The sequence below is a fragment of the Phyllobates terribilis genome, unplaced genomic scaffold (genome assembly GCF_046119375.1).
Source record: "Phyllobates terribilis strain yellow unplaced genomic scaffold, ASM4611937v1 Scaffold_187__1_contigs__length_3656778, whole genome shotgun sequence".
Lineage (NCBI taxonomy): Eukaryota > Metazoa > Chordata > Amphibia > Anura > Dendrobatidae > Phyllobates > Phyllobates terribilis.
The window spans coordinates 2,019,822-2,039,164 of NW_027362947.1; the positions used below are offsets into that span (position 1 = coordinate 2,019,822).

At 45.2% G+C, this 19,343-nt stretch overlaps 14 non-coding genes and 1 pseudogene across 14 annotated transcripts; all 15 read right to left on the reverse strand.

The window, feature by feature from the left end:
- Positions 1-762: 762 nt before the first annotated feature.
- LOC141213086 (U2 spliceosomal RNA) lies at positions 763-953 on the reverse strand. Its single transcript, XR_012282664.1, has one exon. It is a non-coding gene; the product is annotated as a U2 spliceosomal RNA (small nuclear RNA).
- Positions 954-2,068: 1,115 nt separating this feature from the next.
- LOC141213183 (U2 spliceosomal RNA) lies at positions 2,069-2,255 on the reverse strand. The gene has a single exon (XR_012282745.1). It is a non-coding gene; the product is annotated as a U2 spliceosomal RNA (small nuclear RNA).
- A 790-nt stretch (positions 2,256-3,045) lies between these two features.
- Positions 3,046-3,137, reverse strand: LOC141213258 (U2 spliceosomal RNA; annotated as a pseudogene).
- A 1,112-nt stretch (positions 3,138-4,249) lies between these two features.
- LOC141212850 (U2 spliceosomal RNA) lies at positions 4,250-4,440 on the reverse strand. Its single transcript, XR_012282436.1, has one exon. It is a non-coding gene; the product is annotated as a U2 spliceosomal RNA (small nuclear RNA).
- Positions 4,441-5,555: 1,115 nt separating this feature from the next.
- LOC141213173 (U2 spliceosomal RNA) lies at positions 5,556-5,746 on the reverse strand. The gene has a single exon (XR_012282736.1). It is a non-coding gene; the product is annotated as a U2 spliceosomal RNA (small nuclear RNA).
- A 1,115-nt stretch (positions 5,747-6,861) lies between these two features.
- LOC141213087 (U2 spliceosomal RNA) lies at positions 6,862-7,052 on the reverse strand. The gene has a single exon (XR_012282665.1). It is a non-coding gene; the product is annotated as a U2 spliceosomal RNA (small nuclear RNA).
- A 1,115-nt stretch (positions 7,053-8,167) lies between these two features.
- Positions 8,168-8,358, reverse strand: LOC141213185 (U2 spliceosomal RNA). The gene has a single exon (XR_012282747.1). It is a non-coding gene; the product is annotated as a U2 spliceosomal RNA (small nuclear RNA).
- A 1,115-nt stretch (positions 8,359-9,473) lies between these two features.
- LOC141213197 (U2 spliceosomal RNA) lies at positions 9,474-9,664 on the reverse strand. Its single transcript, XR_012282754.1, has one exon. It is a non-coding gene; the product is annotated as a U2 spliceosomal RNA (small nuclear RNA).
- Positions 9,665-10,779: 1,115 nt separating this feature from the next.
- LOC141213208 (U2 spliceosomal RNA) lies at positions 10,780-10,970 on the reverse strand. The gene has a single exon (XR_012282761.1). It is a non-coding gene; the product is annotated as a U2 spliceosomal RNA (small nuclear RNA).
- Positions 10,971-12,085: 1,115 nt separating this feature from the next.
- On the reverse strand, positions 12,086-12,276 carry LOC141213219 (U2 spliceosomal RNA). The gene has a single exon (XR_012282771.1). It is a non-coding gene; the product is annotated as a U2 spliceosomal RNA (small nuclear RNA).
- A 1,115-nt stretch (positions 12,277-13,391) lies between these two features.
- Positions 13,392-13,582, reverse strand: LOC141213231 (U2 spliceosomal RNA). Its single transcript, XR_012282772.1, has one exon. It is a non-coding gene; the product is annotated as a U2 spliceosomal RNA (small nuclear RNA).
- A 1,103-nt stretch (positions 13,583-14,685) lies between these two features.
- Positions 14,686-14,876, reverse strand: LOC141213242 (U2 spliceosomal RNA). Its single transcript, XR_012282773.1, has one exon. It is a non-coding gene; the product is annotated as a U2 spliceosomal RNA (small nuclear RNA).
- A 1,115-nt stretch (positions 14,877-15,991) lies between these two features.
- On the reverse strand, positions 15,992-16,182 carry LOC141213121 (U2 spliceosomal RNA). The gene has a single exon (XR_012282698.1). It is a non-coding gene; the product is annotated as a U2 spliceosomal RNA (small nuclear RNA).
- Positions 16,183-17,297: 1,115 nt separating this feature from the next.
- Positions 17,298-17,488, reverse strand: LOC141213253 (U2 spliceosomal RNA). The gene has a single exon (XR_012282774.1). It is a non-coding gene; the product is annotated as a U2 spliceosomal RNA (small nuclear RNA).
- A 1,115-nt stretch (positions 17,489-18,603) lies between these two features.
- On the reverse strand, positions 18,604-18,794 carry LOC141213259 (U2 spliceosomal RNA). Its single transcript, XR_012282775.1, has one exon. It is a non-coding gene; the product is annotated as a U2 spliceosomal RNA (small nuclear RNA).
- Positions 18,795-19,343: the final 549 nt, after the last annotated feature.

A 19,343-nucleotide genomic window follows, 5' to 3' on the forward strand; every position in this document is an offset into this window, starting at 1 on the left:
GCAGACTGAAGGTGGCTGCTGCTGTGCACAGGTATATAAAGGCTCAGAGCCTATTATGACACGCGCAGCCAGCGTTCCATTGCCACATTCCATCTACTGCAGGCAGGATACCTGGCTGGCTGAATGTCGCTGAGAAGCTCACAGAGACCGCCATAAGCAACAGTTTAACAGAATGCCACAGACTAATCAACCAAACTTTTTGGGTTGGGTTCTCTTTTATAGTCTGCAGGCATTAAATGAAAGAAGTCAGTGTTCCAGCAGAAGGAGACAACGTTTCAGAAAAGGCATTGTAGCAAACCAAAAAAGAAATTTTAAGCGCAGCAGAGTAACCAGCGCACATACCTGTTAGCTCAGGTGAGTTTAAAAGGCTGCTGTTGATAACAAGGGCATTTGCTAAATAGATGGTGTGTGTGCAACAATATACTGAAAGGTCAATTATATTGTGCAGCTTATCTCACCACCTGTAGTTATTTAGGTGAAAGCTCCAAAATGCTTGCCTAATATGTCTGTTTATCCAAAAGGAAGTAAAAAGGGAGAGCTAGAAAGATAGCATTGCATCACATTACATGGCAATGCAATGCACAGTTGCTGAAGTTGAACCAAAATGAGCTTGTAATCTGGCTTCTGCAACTTTGAACATGAAAAATCCAATGAGGAGAAGAAAAGCAAAGCCAAAGAGTCCATCCCAAAATCCGACAAACAAGCAAAATGAACAAAAAACATTGAATTCAATTCTTTCTGATTTTAGAAACTGCATTAAAGAAGGGGTGCACCGGTCCTGGAGATACTGAAATACCAGGTCAATGCGTGGAGTGGACAGAGCAAGCTCTTTTTCCATCTCCCTGTTCTAAAAATCCATTTAATATATGGTCCCCAGATAGGGGACGTATCAGATATTAAACTGATAAGAACAGATACTACACTTGATCTTAGCCAAAAGGCCGAGAAGCGATAACCAGAATTGGTTTCAAACTACGGAGCCACCCAAGGATCCTGAAAAGTCCATTTGTGGAGATGAGCTCCTGGACTCCCGTTAAGAAGACATGTTGTCAACCTCTAGATCCCTTACATGCCTGCACTTTTCGGCTTGCTGCTGCTGCAATCCACGCGTTTTAGATCTGCATAACTCCACCTCTTTAAACACAGCACCTTCACCCCCTGCTGTTCCCACCCGCCTCAACACCGTTGGAAGGGAGGAGAACCAATTAAGGCGGGGGGTGGGGTGGAACGAGCAGCTGTCTACCCTTAGCAGGAGGGCTCCTGATTACATACCTCTCCTGCTGCTGCTGCTGCTGGCTGTCCAGCAGCAGACTGAAGGTGGCTGCTGCTGTGCACAGGTATATAAAGGCTCAGAGCCTATTATGACACGCGCAGCCAGCGTTCCATTGCCACATTCCATCTACTGCAGGCAGGATACCTGGCTGGCTGAATGTCGCTTCGAAGCTCACAGAGACCGCCATAAGCAACAGTTTAACAGAATGCCACAGACTAATCAACCAAACTTTTTGGGTTGGGTTCTCTTTTATAGTCTGCAGGCATTAAATGAAAGAAGTCAGTGTTCCAGCAGAAGGAGACAACGTTTCAGAAAAGGCATTGTAGCAAACCAAAAAAGAAATTTTAAGCGCAGCAGAGTAACCAGCGCACATACCTGTTAGCTCAGGTGAGTTTAAAAGGCTGCTGTTGATAACAAGGGCATTTGCTAAATAGATGGTGTGTGTGCAACAATATACTGAAAGGTCAATTATATTGTGCAGCTTATCTCACCACCTGTAGTTATTTAGGTGAAAGCTCCAAAATGCTTGCCTAATATGTCTGTTTATCCAAAAGGAAGTAAAAAGGGAGAGCTAGAAAGATAGCATTGCATCACATTACATGGCAATGCAATGCACAGTTGCTGAAGTTGAACCAAAATGAGCTTGTAATCTGGCTTCTGCAACTTTGAACATGAAAAATCCAATGAGGAGAAGAAAAGCAAAGCCAAAGAGTCCATCCCAAAATCCGACAAACAAGCAAAATGAACAAAAAACATTGAATTCAATTCTTTCTGATTTTAGAAACTGCATTAAAGAAGGGGTGCACCGGTCCTGGAGATACTGCAATACCAGGTCAATGCGTGGAGTGGACAGAGCAAGCTCTTTTTCCATCTCCCTGTTCTAAAAATCCATTTAATATATGGTCCCCAGATAGGGGACGTATCAGATATTAAACTGATAAGAACAGATTTTTTTTTTTCTATTGAAAGCCCGAATTCGTGTACAAAACCCGAGTGCGCTTAAAAAAGTGACAAGTGCCACAAAAAAAGTGCACTAGGATGCTGGTCTTCTTAAAACCCTCTCCAAAAGGAGAAGGGTCCCCCAAACCATTCCCCGTCCCTCCGAGCCAGAAGGCCACAGCGAGGAACAGGGACAAATAGCCACCTCCAGCCGGAGCCAGAGGCGACCCAATCTTACCCCCAATACCTGCCCGAGTTCTCACCCGAGCAAGGCACTGGGAGCCAAAGACTGTGCTCCCCTCCCGGAAGAGGGGAGCCAACAATGCTCTCCTCCCGAAAGAGGAGAGCCAGGGGGGTTCAGGGGGGAGCGGAACCTGATGGCCACACACTCCCCCCCTAGACCTGCCAAGAGAGGAACCCGTAAGGGAACCGCATCCCGACAAAATCCTAGTAAGGACGTGGACACACGTGAAAAAGTGGACACACAGTGACAAAAAAAATTAAATAAATAGTGAAGGTTTCACAGTATAATACTGCCCGGACCTTCGACCGGGAATTGAAAAATTCCCCATCCTAAGGCCAGAAGGCCCGGAATAAGGGTGTGTGTGAAGAAAGAAATATTGAAGTGCTAGTGCAAATGTGCCATAAACTCAAGTGGGGTTCCCAATCCCAGTGAGTTAAGGCACCCCAGGGTCACCACTCCTGGGGCACTTCACACTTCGGGCTTTCGATCTTCCCCGGCCCAATGGCGTCGATCCTGGGGGGCCATGCTTTCCACCAGATGACTATATTAGCCAACTGGCGTACTAACAAGCGCCTAAACCCCAGTGTGCATAATGTATCAATCTACTAGGGCGGCCAACATCCAAAACCGCCTTTTCGAAAGATACTACACTTGATCTTAGCCAAAAGGCCGAGAAGCAATAACCAGAATTGGTTTCAAACTACGGAGCCACCCAAGGATCCTGAAAAGTCCATTTGTGGAGATGAGCTCCTGGACTCCCGTTAAGAAGACATGTTGTCAACCTCTAGATCCCTTACATGCCTGCACTTTTCGGCTTGCTGCTGCTGCAATCCACGCGTTTTAGATCTGCATAACTCCACCTCTTTAAACACAGCACCTTCACCCCCTGCTGTTCCCACCCGCCTCAACACCGTTGGAAGGGAGGAGAACCAATTAAGGCGGGGGGTGGGGTGGAACGAGCAGCTGTCTACCCTTAGCAGGAGGGCTCCTGATTACATACCTCTCCTGCTGCTGCTGCTGGCTGTCCAGCAGCAGATTGAAGGTGGCTGCTGCTGTGCACAGGTATATAAAGGCTCAGAGCCTATTATGACACGCGCAGCCAGCGTTCCATTGCCACATTCCATCTACTGCAGGCAGGATACCTGGCTGGCTGAATGTCGCTGAGAAGCTCACAGAGACCGCCATAAGCAACAGTTTAACAGAATGCCACAGACTAATCAACCAAACTTTTTGGGTTGGGTTCTCTTTTATAGTCTGCAGGCATTAAATGAAAGAAGTCAGTGTTCCAGCAGAAGGAGACAACGTTTCAGAAAAGGCATTGTAGCAAACCAAAAAAGAAATTTTAAGCGCAGCAGAGTAACCAGCGCACATACCTGTTAGCTGAGGTGAGTTTAAAAGGCTGCTGTTGATAACAAGGGCATTTGCTAAATAGATGGTGTGTGTGCAACAATATACTGAAAGGTCAATTATATTGTGCAGCTTATCTCACCACCTGTAGTTATTTAGGTGAAAGCTCCAAAATGCTTGCCTAATATGTCTGTTTATCCAAAAGGAAGTAAAAAGGGAGAGCTAGAAAGATAGCATTGCATCACATTACATGGCAATGCAATGCACAGTTGCTGAAGTTGAACCAAAATGAGCTTGTAATCTGGCTTCTGCAACTTTGAACATGAAAAATCCAATGAGGAGAAGAAAAGCAAAGCCAAAGAGTCCATCCCAAAATCCGACAAACAAGCAAAATGAACAAAAAACATTGAATTCAATTCTTTCTGATTTTAGAAACTGCATTAAAGAAGGGGTGCACCGGTCCTGGAGATACTGCAATACCAGGTCAATGCGTGGAGTGGACAGAGCAAGCTCTTTTTCCATCTCCCTGTTCTAAAAATCCATTTAATATATGGTCCCCAGATAGGGGACATATCAGATATTAAACTGATAAGAACAGATACTACACTTGATCTTAGCCAAAAGGCCGAGAAGCGATAACCAGAATTGGTTTCAAACTACGGAGCCACCCAAGGATCCTGAAAAGTCCATTTGTGGAGATGAGCTCCTGGACTCCCGTTAAGAAGACATGTTGTCAACCTCTAGATCCCTTACATGCCTGCACTTTTCGGCTTGCTGCTGCTGCAATCCACGCGTTTTAGATCTGCATAACTCCACCTCTTTAAACACAGCACCTTCACCCCCTGCTGTTCCCACCCGCCTCAACACCGTTGGAAGGGAGGAGAACCAATTAAGGCGGGGGGTGGGGTGGAACGAGCAGCTGTCTACCCTTAGCAGGAGGGCTCCTGATTACATACCTCTCCTGCTGCTGCTGCTGCTGGCTGTCCAGCAGCAGACTGAAGGTGGCTGCTGCTGTGCACAGGTATATAAAGGCTCAGAGCCTATTATGACACGCGCAGCCAGCGTTCCATTGCCACATTCCATCTACTGCAGGCAGGATACCTGGCTGGCTGAATGTCGCTGAGAAGCTCACAGAGACCGCCATAAGCAACAGTTTAACAGAATGCCACAGACTAATCAACCAAACTTTTTGGGTTGGGTTCTCTTTTATAGTCTGCAGGCATTAAATGAAAGAAGTCAGTGTTCCAGCAGAAGGAGACAACGTTTCAGAAAAGGCATTGTAGCAAACCAAAAAAGAAATTTTAAGCGCAGCAGAGTAACCAGCGCACATACCTGTTAGCTCAGGTGAGTTTAAAAGGCTGCTGTTGATAACAAGGGCATTTGCTAAATAGATGGTGTGTGTGCAACAATATACTGAAAGGTCAATTATATTGTGCAGCTTATCTCACCACCTGTAGTTATTTAGGTGAAAGCTCCAAAATGCTTGCCTAATATGTCTGTTTATCCAAAAGGAAGTAAAAAGGGAGAGCTAGAAAGATAGCATTGCATCACATTACATGGCAATGCAATGCACAGTTGCTGAAGTTGAACCAAAATGAGCTTGTAATCTGGCTTCTGCAACTTTGAACATGAAAAATCCAATGAGGAGAAGAAAAGCAAAGCCAAAGAGTCCATCCCAAAATCCGACAAACAAGCAAAATGAACAAAAAACATTGAATTCAATTCTTTCTGATTTTAGAAACTGCATTAAAGAAGGGGTGCACCGGTCCTGGAGATACTGCAATACCAGGTCAATGCGTGGAGTGGACAGAGCAAGCTCTTTTTCCATCTCCCTGTTCTAAAAATCCATTTAATATATGGTCCCCAGATAGGGGACGTATCAGATATTAAACTGATAAGAACAGATACTACACTTGATCTTAGCCAAAAGGCCGAGAAGCGATAACCAGAATTGGTTTCAAACTACGGAGCCACCCAAGGATCCTGAAAAGTCCATTTGTGGAGATGAGCTCCTGGACTCCCGTTAAGAAGACATGTTGTCAACCTCTAGATCCCTTACATGCCTGCACTTTTCGGCTTGCTGCTGCTGCAATCCACGCGTTTTAGATCTGCATAACTCCACCTCTTTAAACACAGCACCTTCACCCCCTGCTGTTCCCACCCGCCTCAACACCGTTGGAAGGGAGGAGAACCAATTAAGGCGGGGGGTGGGGTGGAACGAGCAGCTGTCTACCCTTAGCAGGAGGGCTCCTGATTACATACCTCTCCTGCTGCTGCTGCTGCTGGCTGTCCAGCAGCAGACTGAAGGTGGCTGCTGCTGTGCACAGGTATATAAAGGCTCAGAGCCTATTATGACACGCGCAGCCAGCGTTCCATTGCCACATTCCATCTACTGCAGGCAGGATACCTGGCTGGCTGAATGTCGCTGAGAAGCTCACAGAGACCGCCATAAGCAACAGTTTAACAGAATGCCACAGACTAATCAACCAAACTTTTTGGGTTGGGTTCTCTTTTATAGTCTGCAGGCATTAAATGAAAGAAGTCAGTGTTCCAGCAGAAGGAGACAACGTTTCAGAAAAGGCATTGTAGCAAACCAAAAAAGAAATTTTAAGCGCAGCAGAGTAACCAGCGCACATACCTGTTAGCTCAGGTGAGTTTAAAAGGCTGCTGTTGATAACAAGGGCATTTGCTAAATAGATGGTGTGTGTGCAACAATATACTGAAAGGTCAATTATATTGTGCAGCTTATCTCACCACCTGTAGTTATTTAGGTGAAAGCTCCAAAATGCTTGCCTAATATGTCTGTTTATCCAAAAGGAAGTAAAAAGGGAGAGCTAGAAAGATAGCATTGCATCACATTACATGGCAATGCAATGCACAGTTGCTGAAGTTGAACCAAAATGAGCTTGTAATCTGGCTTCTGCAACTTTGAACATGAAAAATCCAATGAGGAGAAGAAAAGCAAAGCCAAAGAGTCCATCCCAAAATCCGACAAACAAGCAAAATGAACAAAAAACATTGAATTCAATTCTTTCTGATTTTAGAAACTGCATTAAAGAAGGGGTGCACCGGTCCTGGAGATACTGAAATACCAGGTCAATGCGTGGAGTGGACAGAGCAAGCTCTTTTTCCATCTCCCTGTTCTAAAAATCCATTTAATATATGGTCCCCAGATAGGGGACGTATCAGATATTAAACTGATAAGAACAGATACTACACTTGATCTTAGCCAAAAGGCCGAGAAGCGATAACCAGAATTGGTTTCAAACTACGGAGCCACCCAAGGATCCTGAAAAGTCCATTTGTGGAGATGAGCTCCTGGACTCCCGTTAAGAAGACATGTTGTCAACCTCTAGATCCCTTACATGCCTGCACTTTTCGGCTTGCTGCTGCTGCAATCCACGCGTTTTAGATCTGCATAACTCCACCTCTTTAAACACAGCACCTTCACCCCCTGCTGTTCCCACCCGCCTCAACACCGTTGGAAGGGAGGAGAACCAATTAAGGCGGGGGGTGGGGTGGAACGAGCAGCTGTCTACCCTTAGCAGGAGGGCTCCTGATTACATACCTCTCCTGCTGCTGCTGCTGCTGGCTGTCCAGCAGCAGACTGAAGGTGGCTGCTGCTGTGCACAGGTATATAAAGGCTCAGAGCCTATTATGACACGCGCAGCCAGCGTTCCATTGCCACATTCCATCTACTGCAGGCAGGATACCTGGCTGGCTGAATGTCGCTGAGAAGCTCACAGAGACCGCCATAAGCAACAGTTTAACAGAATGCCACAGACTAATCAACCAAACTTTTTGGGTTGGGTTCTCTTTTATAGTCTGCAGGCATTAAATGAAAGAAGTCAGTGTTCCAGCAGAAGGAGACAACGTTTCAGAAAAGGCATTGTAGCAAACCAAAAAAGAAATTTTAAGCGCAGCAGAGTAACCAGCGCACATACCTGTTAGCTCAGGTGAGTTTAAAAGGCTGCTGTTGATAACAAGGGCATTTGCTAAATAGATGGTGTGTGTGCAACAATATACTGAAAGGTCAATTATATTGTGCAGCTTATCTCACCACCTGTAGTTATTTAGGTGAAAGCTCCAAAATGCTTGCCTAATATGTCTGTTTATCCAAAAGGAAGTAAAAAGGGAGAGCTAGAAAGATAGCATTGCATCACATTACATGGCAATGCAATGCACTGTTGCTGAAGTTGAACCAAAATGAGCTTGTAATCTGGCTTCTGCAACTTTGAACATGAAAAATCCAATGAGGAGAAGAAAAGCAAAGCCAAAGAGTCCATCCCAAAATCCGACAAACAAGCAAAATGAACAAAAAACATTGAATTCAATTCTTTCTGATTTTAGAAACTGCATTAAAGAAGGGGTGCACCGGTCCTGGAGATACTGCAATACCAGGTCAATGCGTGGAGTGGACAGAGCAAGCTCTTTTTCCATCTCCCTGTTCTAAAAATCCATTTAATATATGGTCCCCAGATAGGGGACGTATCAGATATTAAACTGATAAGAACAGATACTACACTTGATCTTAGCCAAAAGGCCGAGAAGCGATAACCAGAATTGGTTTCAAACTACGGAGCCACCCAAGGATCCTGAAAAGTCCATTTGTGGAGATGAGCTCCTGGACTCCCGTTAAGAAGACATGTTGTCAACCTCTAGATCCCTTACATGCCTGCACTTTTCGGCTTGCTGCTGCTGCAATCCACGCGTTTTAGATCTGCATAACTCCACCTCTTTAAACACAGCACCTTCACCCCCTGCTGTTCCCACCCGCCTCAACACCGTTGGAAGGGAGGAGAACCAATTAAGGCGGGGGGTGGGGTGGAACGAGCAGCTGTCTACCCTTAGCAGGAGGGCTCCTGATTACATACCTCTCCTGCTGCTGCTGCTGCTGGCTGTCCAGCAGCAGACTGAAGGTGGCTGCTGCTGTGCACAGGTATATAAAGGCTCAGAGCCTATTATGACACGCGCAGCCAGCGTTCCATTGCCACATTCCATCTACTGCAGGCAGGATACCTGGCTGGCTGAATGTCGCTGAGAAGCTCACAGAGACCGCCATAAGCAACAGTTTAACAGAATGCCACAGACTAATCAACCAAACTTTTTGGGTTGGGTTCTCTTTTATAGTCTGCAGGCATTAAATGAAAGAAGTCAGTGTTCCAGCAGATGGAGACATCGTTTCAGAAAAGGCATTGTAGCAAACCAAAAAAGAAATTTTAAGCGCAGCAGAGTAACCAGCGCACATACCTGTTAGCTCAGGTGAGTTTAAAAGGCTGCTGTTGATAACAAGGGCATTTGCTAAATAGATGGTGTGTGTGCAACAATATACTGAAAGGTCAATTATATTGTGCAGCTTATCTCACCACCTGTAGTTATTTAGGTGAAAGCTCCAAAATGCTTGCCTAATATGTCTGTTTATCCAAAAGGAAGTAAAAAGGGAGAGCTAGAAAGATAGCATTGCATCACATTACATGGCAATGCAATGCACAGTTGCTGAAGTTGAACCAAAATGAGCTTGTAATCTGGCTTCTGCAACTTTGAACATGAAAAATCCAATGAGGAGAAGAAAAGCAAAGCCAAAGAGTCCATTCCAAAATCCAACAAACAAGCAAAATGAACAAAAAACATTGAATTCAATTCTTTCTGATTTTAGAAACTGCATTAAAGAAGGGGTGCACCGGTCCTGGAGATACTGCAATACCAGGTCAATGCGTGGAGTGGACAGAGCAAGCTCTTTTTCCATCTCCCTGTTCTAAAAATCCATTTAATATATGGTCCCCAGATAGGGGACGTATCAGATATTAAACTGATAAGAACAGATACTACACTTGATCTTAGCCAAAAGGCCGAGAAGCGATAACCAGAATTGGTTTCAAACTACGGAGCCACCCAAGGATCCTGAAAAGTCCATTTGTGGAGATGAGCTCCTGGACTCCCGTTAAGAAGACATGTTGTCAACCTCTAGATCCCTTACATGCCTGCACTTTTCGGCTTGCTGCTGCTGCAATCCACGCGTTTTAGATCTGCATAACTCCACCTCTTTAAACACAGCACCTTCACCCCCTGCTGTTCCCACCCGCCTCAACACCGTTGGAAGGGAGGAGAACCAATTAAGGCGGGGGGTGGGGTGGAACAAGCAGCTGTCTACCCTTAGCAGGAGGGCTCCTGATTACATACCTCTCCTGCTGCTGCTGCTGCTGGCTGTCCAGCAGCAGACTGAAGGTGGCTGCTGCTGTGCACAGGTATATAAAGGCTCAGAGCCTATTATGACACGCGCAGCCAGCGTTCCATTGCCACATTCCATCTACTGCAGGCAGGATACCTGGCTGGCTGAATGTCGCTGAGAAGCTCACAGAGACCGCCATAAGCAACAGTTTAACAGAATGCCACAGACTAATCAACCAAACTTTTTGGGTTGGGTTCTCTTTTATAGTCTGCAGGCATTAAATGAAAGAAGTCAGTGTTCCAGCAGAAGGAGACAACGTTTCAGAAAAGGCATTGTAGCAAACCAAAAAAGAAATTTTAAGCGCAGCAGAGTAACCAGCGCACATACCTGTTAGCTCAGGTGAGTTTAAAAGGCTGCTGTTGATAACAAGGGCATTTGCTAAATAGATGGTGTGTGTGCAACAATATACTGAAAGGTCAATTATATTGTGCAGCTTATCTCACCACCTGTAGTTATTTAGGTGAAAGCTCCAAAATGCTTGCCTAATATGTCTGTTTATCCAAAAGGAAGTAAAAAGGGAGAGCTAGAAAGATAGCATTGCATCACATTACATGGCAATGCAATGCACAGTTGCTGAAGTTGAACCAAAATGAGCTTGTAATCTGGCTTCTGCAACTTTGAACATGAAAAATCCAATGAGGAGAAGAAAAGCAAAGCCAAAGAGTCCATCCCAAAATCCGACAAACAAGCAAAATGAACAAAAAACATTGAATTCAATTCTTTCTGATTTTAGAAACTGCATTAAAGAAGGGGTGCACCGGTCCTGGAGATACTGCAATACCAGGTCAATGCGTGGAGTGGACAGAGCAAGCTCTTTTTCCATCTCCCTGTTCTAAAAATCCATTTAATATATGGTCCCCAGATAGGGGACGTATCAGATATTAAACTGATAAGAACAGATACTACACTTGATCTTAGCCAAAAGGCCGAGAAGCGATAACCAGAATTGGTTTCAAACTACGGAGCCACCCAAGGATCCTGAAAAGTCCATTTGTGGAGATGAGCTCCTGGACTCCCGTTAAGAAGACATGTTGTCAACCTCTAGATCCCTTACATGCCTGCACTTTTCGGCTTGCTGCTGCTGCAATCCACGCGTTTTAGATCTGCATAACTCCACCTCTTTAAACACAGCACCTTCACCCCCTGCTGTTCCCACCCGCCTCAACACCGTTGGAAGGGAGGAGAACCAATTAAGGCGGGGGGTGGGGTGGAACGAGCAGCTGTCTACCCTTAGCAGGAGGGCTCCTGATTACATACCTCTCCTGCTGCTGCTGCTGCTGGCTGTCCAGCAGCAGACTGAAGGTGGCTGCTGCTGTGCACAGGTATATAAAGGCTCAGAGCCTATTATGACACGCGCAGCCAGCGTTCCATTGCCACATTCCATCTACTGCAGGCAGGATACCTGGCTGGCTGAATGTCGCTGAGAAGCTCACAGAGACCGCCATAAGCAACAGTTTAACAGAATGCCACAGACTAATCAACCAAACTTTTTGGGTTGGGTTCTCTTTTATAGTCTGCAGGCATTAAATGAAAGAAGTCAGTGTTCCAGCAGAAGGAGACAACGTTTCAGAAAAGGCATTGTAGCAAACCAAAAAAGAAATTTTAAGCGCAGCAGAGTAACCAGCGCACATACCTGTTAGCTCAGGTGAGTTTAAAAGGCTGCTGTTGATAACAAGGGCATTTGCTAAATAGATGGTGTGTGTGCAACAATATACTGAAAGGTCAATTATATTGTGCAGCTTATCTCACCACCTGTAGTTATTTAGGTGAAAGCTCCAAAATGCTTGCCTAATATGTCTGTTTATCCAAAAGGAAGTAAAAAGGGAGAGCTAGAAAGATAGCATTGCATCACATTACATGGCAATGCAATGCACAGTTGCTGAAGTTGAACCAAAATGAGCTTGTAATCTGGCTTCTGCAACTTTGAACATGAAAAATCCAATGAGGAGAAGAAAAGCAAAGCCAAAGAGTCCATCCCAAAATCCGACAAACAAGCAAAATGAACAAAAAACATTGAATTCAATTCTTTCTGATTTTAGAAACTGCATTAAAGAAGGGGTGCACCGGTCCTGGAGATACTGCAATACCAGGTCAATGCGTGGAGTGGACAGAGCAAGCTCTTTTTCCATCTCCCTGTTCTAAAAATCCATTTAATATATGGTCCCCAGATAGGGGACGTATCAGATATTAAACTGATAAGAACAGATACTACACTTGATCTTAGCCAAAAGGCCGAGAAGCGATAACCAGAATTGGTTTCAAACTACGGAGCCACCCAAGGATCCTGAAAAGTCCATTTGTGGAGATGAGCTCCTGGACTCCCGTTAAGAAGACATGTTGTCAACCTCTAGATCCCTTACATGCCTGCACTTTTCGGCTTGCTGCTGCTGCAATCCACGCATTTTAGATCTGCATAACTCCACCTCTTTAAACACAGCACCTTCACCCCCTGCTGTTCCCACCCGCCTCAACACCGTTGGAAGGGAGGAGAACCAATTAAGGCGGGGGGTGGGGTGGAACGAGCAGCTGTCTACCCTTAGCAGGAGGGCTCCTGATTACATACCTCTCCTGCTGCTGCTGCTGCTGGCTGTCCAGCAGCAGACTGAAGGTGGCTGCTGCTGTGCACAGGTATATAAAGGCTCAGAGCCTATTATGACACGCGCAGCCAGCGTTCCATTGCCACATTCCATCTACTGCAGGCAGGATACCTGGCTGGCTGAATGTCGCTGAGAAGCTCACAGAGACCGCCATAAGCAACAGTTTAACAGAATGCCACAGACTAATCAACCAAACTTTTTGGGTTGGGTTCTCTTTTATAGTCTGCAGGCATTAAATGAAAGAAGTCAGTGTTCCAGCAGAAGGAGACAACGTTTCAGAAAAGGCATTGTAGCAAACCAAAAAAGAAATTTTAAGCGCAGCAGAGTAACCAGCGCACATACCTGTTAGCTCAGGTGAGTTTAAAAGGCTGCTGTTGATAACAAGGGCATTTGCTAAATAGATGGTGTGTGTGCAACAATATACTGAAAGGTCAATTATATTGTGCAGCTTATCTCACCACCTGTAGTTATTTAGGTGAAAGCTCCAAAATGCTTGCCTAATATGTCTGTTTATCCAAAAGGAAGTAAAAAGGGAGAGCTAGAAAGATAGCATTGCATCACATTACATGGCAATGCAATGCACAGTTGCTGAAGTTGAACCAAAATGAGCTTGTAATCTGGCTTCTGCAACTTTGAACATGAAAAATCCAATGAGGAGAAGAAAAGCAAAGCCAAAGAGTCCATCCCAAAATCCGACAAACAAGCAAAATGAACAAAAAACATTGAATTCAATTCTTTCTGATTTTAGAAACTGCATTAAAGAAGGGGTGCACCGGTCCTGGAGATACTGCAATACCAGGTCAATGCGTGGAGTGGACAGAGCAAGCTCTTTTTCCATCTCCCTGTTCTAAAAATCCATTTAATATATGGTCCCCAGATAGGGGACGTATCAGATATTAAACTGATAAGAACAGATACTACACTTGATCTTAGCCAAAAGGCCGAGAAGCGATAACCAGAATTGGTTTCAAACTACGGAGCCACCCAAGGATCCTGAAAAGTCCATTTGTGGAGATGAGCTCCTGGACTCCCGTTAAGAAGACATGTTGTCAACCTCTAGATCCCTTACATGCCTGCACTTTTCGGCTTGCTGCTGCTGCAATCCACGCATTTTAGATCTGCATAACTCCACCTCTTTAAACACAGCACCTTCACCCCCTGCTGTTCCCACCCGCCTCAACACCGTTGGAAGGGAGGAGAAACAATTAAGGCGGGGGGTGGGGTGGAACGAGCAGCTGTCTACCCTTAGCAGGAGGGCTCCTGATTACATACCTCTCCTGCTGCTGCTGCTGCTGGCTGTCCAGCAGCAGACTGAAGGTGGCTGCTGCTGTGCACAGGTATATAAAGGCTCAGAGCCTATTATGACACGCGCAGCCAGCGTTCCATTGCCACATTCCATCTACTGCAGGCAGGATACCTGGCTGGCTGAATGTCGCTGAGAAGCTCACAGAGACCGCCATAAGCAACAGTTTAACAGAATGCCACAGACTAATCAACCAAACTTTTTGGGTTGGGTTCTCTTTTATAGTCTGCAGGCATTAAATGAAAGAAGTCAGTGTTCCAGCAGAAGGAGACAACGTTTCAGAAAAGGCATTGTAGCAAACCAAAAAAGAAATTTTAAGCGCAGCAGAGTAACCAGTTAGCTCAGGTGAGTTTAAAAGGCTGCTGTTGATAACAAGGGCATTTGCTAAATAGATGGTGTGTGTGCAACAATATACTGAAAGGTCAATTATATTGTGCAGCTTATCTCACCACCTGTAGTTATTTAGGTGAAAGCTCCAAAATGCTTGCCTAATATGTCTGTTTATCCAAAAGGAAGTAAAAAGGGAGAGCTAGAAAGATAGCATTGCATCACATTACATGGCAATGCAATGCACAGTTGCTGAAGTTGAACCAAAATGAGCTTGTAATCTGGCTTCTGCAACTTTGAACATGAAAAATCCAATGAGGAGAAGAAAAGCAAAGCCAAAGAGTCCATCCCAAAATCCGACAAACAAGCAAAATGAACAAAAAACATTGAATTCAATTCTTTCTGATTTTAGAAACTGCATTAAAGAAGGGGTGCACCGGTCCTGGAGATACTGCAATACCAGGTCAATGCGTGGAGTGGACAGAGCAAGCTCTTTTTCCATCTCCCTGTTCTAAAAATCCATTTAATATATGGTCCCCAGATAGGGGACGTATCAGATATTAAACTGATAAGAACAGATACTACACTTGATCTTAGCCAAAAGGCCGAGAAGCGATAACCAGAATTGGTTTCAAACTACGGAGCCACCCAAGGATCCTGAAAAGTCCATTTGTGGAGATGAGCTCCTGGACTCCCGTTAAGAAGACATGTTGTCAACCTCTAGATCCCTTACATGCCTGCACTTTTCGGCTTGCTGCTGCTGCAATCCACGCGTTTTAGATCTGCATAACTCCACCTCTTTAAACACAGCACCTTCACCCCCTGCTGTTCCCACCCGCCTCAACACCGTTGGAAGGGAGGAGAACCAATTAAGGCGGGGGGTGGGGTGGAACGAGCAGCTGTCTACCCTTAGCAGGAGGGCTCCTGATTACATACCTCTCCTGCTGCTGCTGCTGCTGGCTGTCCAGCAGCAGACTGAAGGTGGCTGCTGCTGTGCACAGGTATATAAAGGCTCAGAGCCTATTATGACACGCGCAGCCAGCGTTCCATTGCCACATTCCATCTACTGCAGGCAGGATACCTGGCTGGCTGAATGTCGCTGAGAAGCTCACAGAGACCGCCATAAGCAACAGTTTAACAGAATGTCACAGACTAATCAACCAAACTTTTTGGGTTGGGTTCTCTTTTATAGTCTGCAGGCATTAAATGAAAGAAGTCAGTGTTCCAGCAGAAGGAGACAACGTTTCAGAAAAGGCATTGTAGCAAACCAAAAAAGAAATTTTAAGCGCAGCAGAGTAACCAGCGCACATACCTGTTAGCTCAGGTGAGTTTAAAAGGCTGCTGTTGATAACAAGGGCATTTGCTAAATAGATGGTGTGTGTGCAACAATATACTGAAAGGTCAATTATATTGTGCAGCTTATCTCACCACCTGTAGTTATTTAGGTGAAAGCTCCAAAATGCTTGCCTAATATGTCTGTTTATCCAAAAGGAAGTAAAAAGGGAGAGCTAGAAAGATAGCATTGCATCACATTACATGGCAATGCAATGCACAGTTGCTGAAGTTGAACCAAAATGAGCTTGTAATCTGGCTTCTGCAACTTTGAACATGAAAAATCCAATGAGGAGAAGAAAAGCAAAGCCAAAGAGTCCATCCCAAAATCCGACAAACAAGCAAAATGAACAAAAAACATTGTATTCAATTCTTTCTGATTTTAGAAACTGCATTAAAGAAGGGGTGCACCGGTCCTGGAGATACTGCAATACCAGGTCAATGCGTGGAGTGGACAGAGCAAGCTCTTTTTCCATCTCTCTGTTCTAAAAATCCATTTAATATATGGTCCCCAGATAGGGGACGTATCAGATATTAAACTGATAAGAACAGATACTACACTTGATCTTAGCCAAAAGGCCGAGAAGCGATAACCAGAATTGGTTTCAAACTACGGAGCCACCCAAGGATCCTGAAAAGTCCATTTGTGGAGATGAGCTCCTGGACTCCCGTTAAGAAGACATGTTGTCAACCTCTAGATCCCTTACATGCCTGCACTTTTCGGCTTGCTGCTGCTGCAATCCACGCGTTTTAGATCTGCATAACTCCACCTCTTTAAACACAGCACCTTCACCCCCTGCTGTTCCCACCCGCCTCAACACCGTTGGAAGGGAGGAGAACCAATTAAGGCGGGGGGTGGGGTGGAACGAGCAGCTGTCTACCCTTAGCAGGAGGGCTCCTGATTACATACCTCTCCTGCTGCTGCTGCTGCTGGCTGTCCAGCAGCAGACTGAAGGTGGCTGCTGCTGTGCACAGGTATATAAAGGCTCAGAGCCTATTATGACACGCGCAGCCAGCGTTCCATTGCCACATTCCATCTACTGCAGGCAGGATACCTGGCTGGCTGAATGTCGCTGAGAAGCTCACAGAGACCGCCATAAGCAACAGTTTAACAGAATGCCACAGACTAATCAACCAAACTTTTTGGGTTGGGTTCTCTTTTATAGTCTGCAGGCATTAAATGAAAGAAGTCAGTGTTCCAGCAGAAGGAGACAACGTTTCAGAAAAGGCATTGTAGCAAACCAAAAAAGAAATTTTAAGCGCAGCAGAGTAACCAGCGCACATACCTGTTAGCTCAGGTGAGTTTAAAAGGCTGCTGTTGATAACAAGGGCATTTGCTAAATAGATGGTGTGTGTGCAACAATATACTGAAAGGTCAATTATATTGTGCAGCTTATCTCACCACCTGTAGTTATTTAGGTGAAAGCTCCAAAATGCTTGCCTAATATGTCTGTTTATCCAAAAGGAAGTAAAAAGGGAGAGCTAGAAAGATAGCATTGCATCACATTACATGGCAATGCAATGCACAGTTGCTGAAGTTGAACCAAAATGAGCTTGTAATCTGGCTTCTGCAACTTTGAACATGAAAAATCCAATGAGGAGAAGAAAAGCAAAGCCAAAGAGTCCATCCCAAAATCCGACAAACAAGCAAAATGAACAAAAAACATTGAATTCAATTCTTTCTGATTTTAGAAACTGCATTAAAGAAGGGGTGCACCGGTCCTGGAGATACTGCAATACCAGGTCAATGCGTGGAGTGGACAGAGCAAGCTCTTTTTCCATCTCCCTGTTCTAAAAATCCATTTAATATATGGTCCCCAGATAGGGGACGTATCAGATATTAAACTGATAAGAACAGATACTACACTTGATCTTAGCCAAAAGGCCGAGAAGCGATAACCAGAATTGGTTTCAAACTACGGAGCCACCCAAGGATCCTGAAAAGTCCATTTGTGGAGATGAGCTCCTGGACTCCCGTTAAGAAGACATGTTGTCAACCTCTAGATCCCTTACATGCCTGCACTTTTCGGCTTGCTGCTGCTGCAATCCACGCGTTTTAGATCTGCATAACTCCACCTCTTTAAACACAGCACCTTCACCCCCTGCTGTTCCCACCCGCCTCAACACCGTTGGAAGGGAGGAGAACCAATTAAGGCGGGGGGTGGGGTGGAACGAGCAGCTGTCTACCCTTAGCAGGAGGGCTCCTGATTACATACCTCTCCTGCTGCTGCTGCTGCTGGCTGTCCAGCAGCAGACTGAAGGTGGCTGCTGCTGTGCACAGGTATATAAAGGCTCAGAGCCTATTATGACACGCGCAGCCAGCGTTCCATTGCCACATTCCATCTACTGCAGGCAGGATACCTGGCTGGCTGAATGTCGCTGAGAAGCTCACAGAGACCGCCATAAGCAACAGTTTAACAGAATGCCACAGACTAATCAACCAAACTTTTTGGGTTGGGTTCTCTTTTATAGTCTGCAGGCATTAAATGAAAGAAGTCAGTGTTCCAGCAGAAGGAGACAACGTTTCAGAAAAGGCATTGTAGCAAACCAAAAAAGAAATTTTAAGCGCAGCAGAGTAACCAGCGCACATACCTGTTAGCTCAGGTGAGTTTAAAAGGCTGCTGTTGATAACAAGGGCATTTGCTAAATAGATGGTGTGTGTGCAACAATATACTGAAAGGTCAATTATATTGTGCAGCTTATCTCACCACCTGTAGTTATTTAGGTGAAAGCTCCAAAATGCTTGCCTAATATGTCTGTTTATCCAAAAGGAAGTAAAAAGGGAGAGCTAGAAAGATAGCATTGCATCACATTACATGGCAATGCAATGCACAGTTGCTGAAGTTGAACCAAAATGAGCTTGTAATCTGGCTTCTGCAACTTTGAACATGAAAAATCCAATGAGGAGAAGAAAAGCAAAGCCAAAGAGTCCATCCCAAAATCCGACAAACAAGCAAAATGAACAAAAAACATTGAATTCAATTCTTTCTGATTTTAGAAACTGCATTAAAGAAGGGGTGCACCGGTCCTGGAGATACTGCAATACCAGGTCAATGCGTGGAGTGGACAGAGCAAGCTCTTTTTCCATCTCCCTGTTCTAAAAATCCATTTAATATATGGTCCCCAGATAGGGGACGTATCAGATATTAAACTGATAAGAACAGATACTACACTTGATCTTAGCCAAAAGGCCGAGAAGCGATAACCAGAATTGGTTTCAAACTACGGAGCCACCCAAGGATCCTGAAAAGTCCATTTGTGGAGATGAGCTCCTGGACTCCCGTTAAGAAGACATGTTGTCAACCTCTAGATCCCTTACATGCCTGCACTTTTCGGCTTGCTGCTGCTGCAATCCACGCATTTTAGATCTGCATAACTCCACCTCTTTAAACACAGCACCTTCACCCCCTGCTGTTCCCACCCGCCTCAACACCGTTGGAAGGGAGGAGAACCAATTAAGGCGGGGGGTGGGGTGGAACGAGCAGCTGTCTACCCTTAGCAGGAGGGCTCCTGATTACATACCTCTTCTGCTGCCGCTGCTGCTGGCTGTCCAGCAGCAGACTGAAGGTGGCTGCTGCTGTGCACAGGTATATAAAGGCTCAGAGCCTATTATGACACGCGCAGCCAGCGTTCCATTGCCACATTCCATCTACTGCAGGCAGGATACCTGGCTGGCTGAATGTCGCTGAGAATCTCACAGAGACCGCCATAAGCAACAGTTTAACAGAATGCCACAGACTAATCAACCAAAC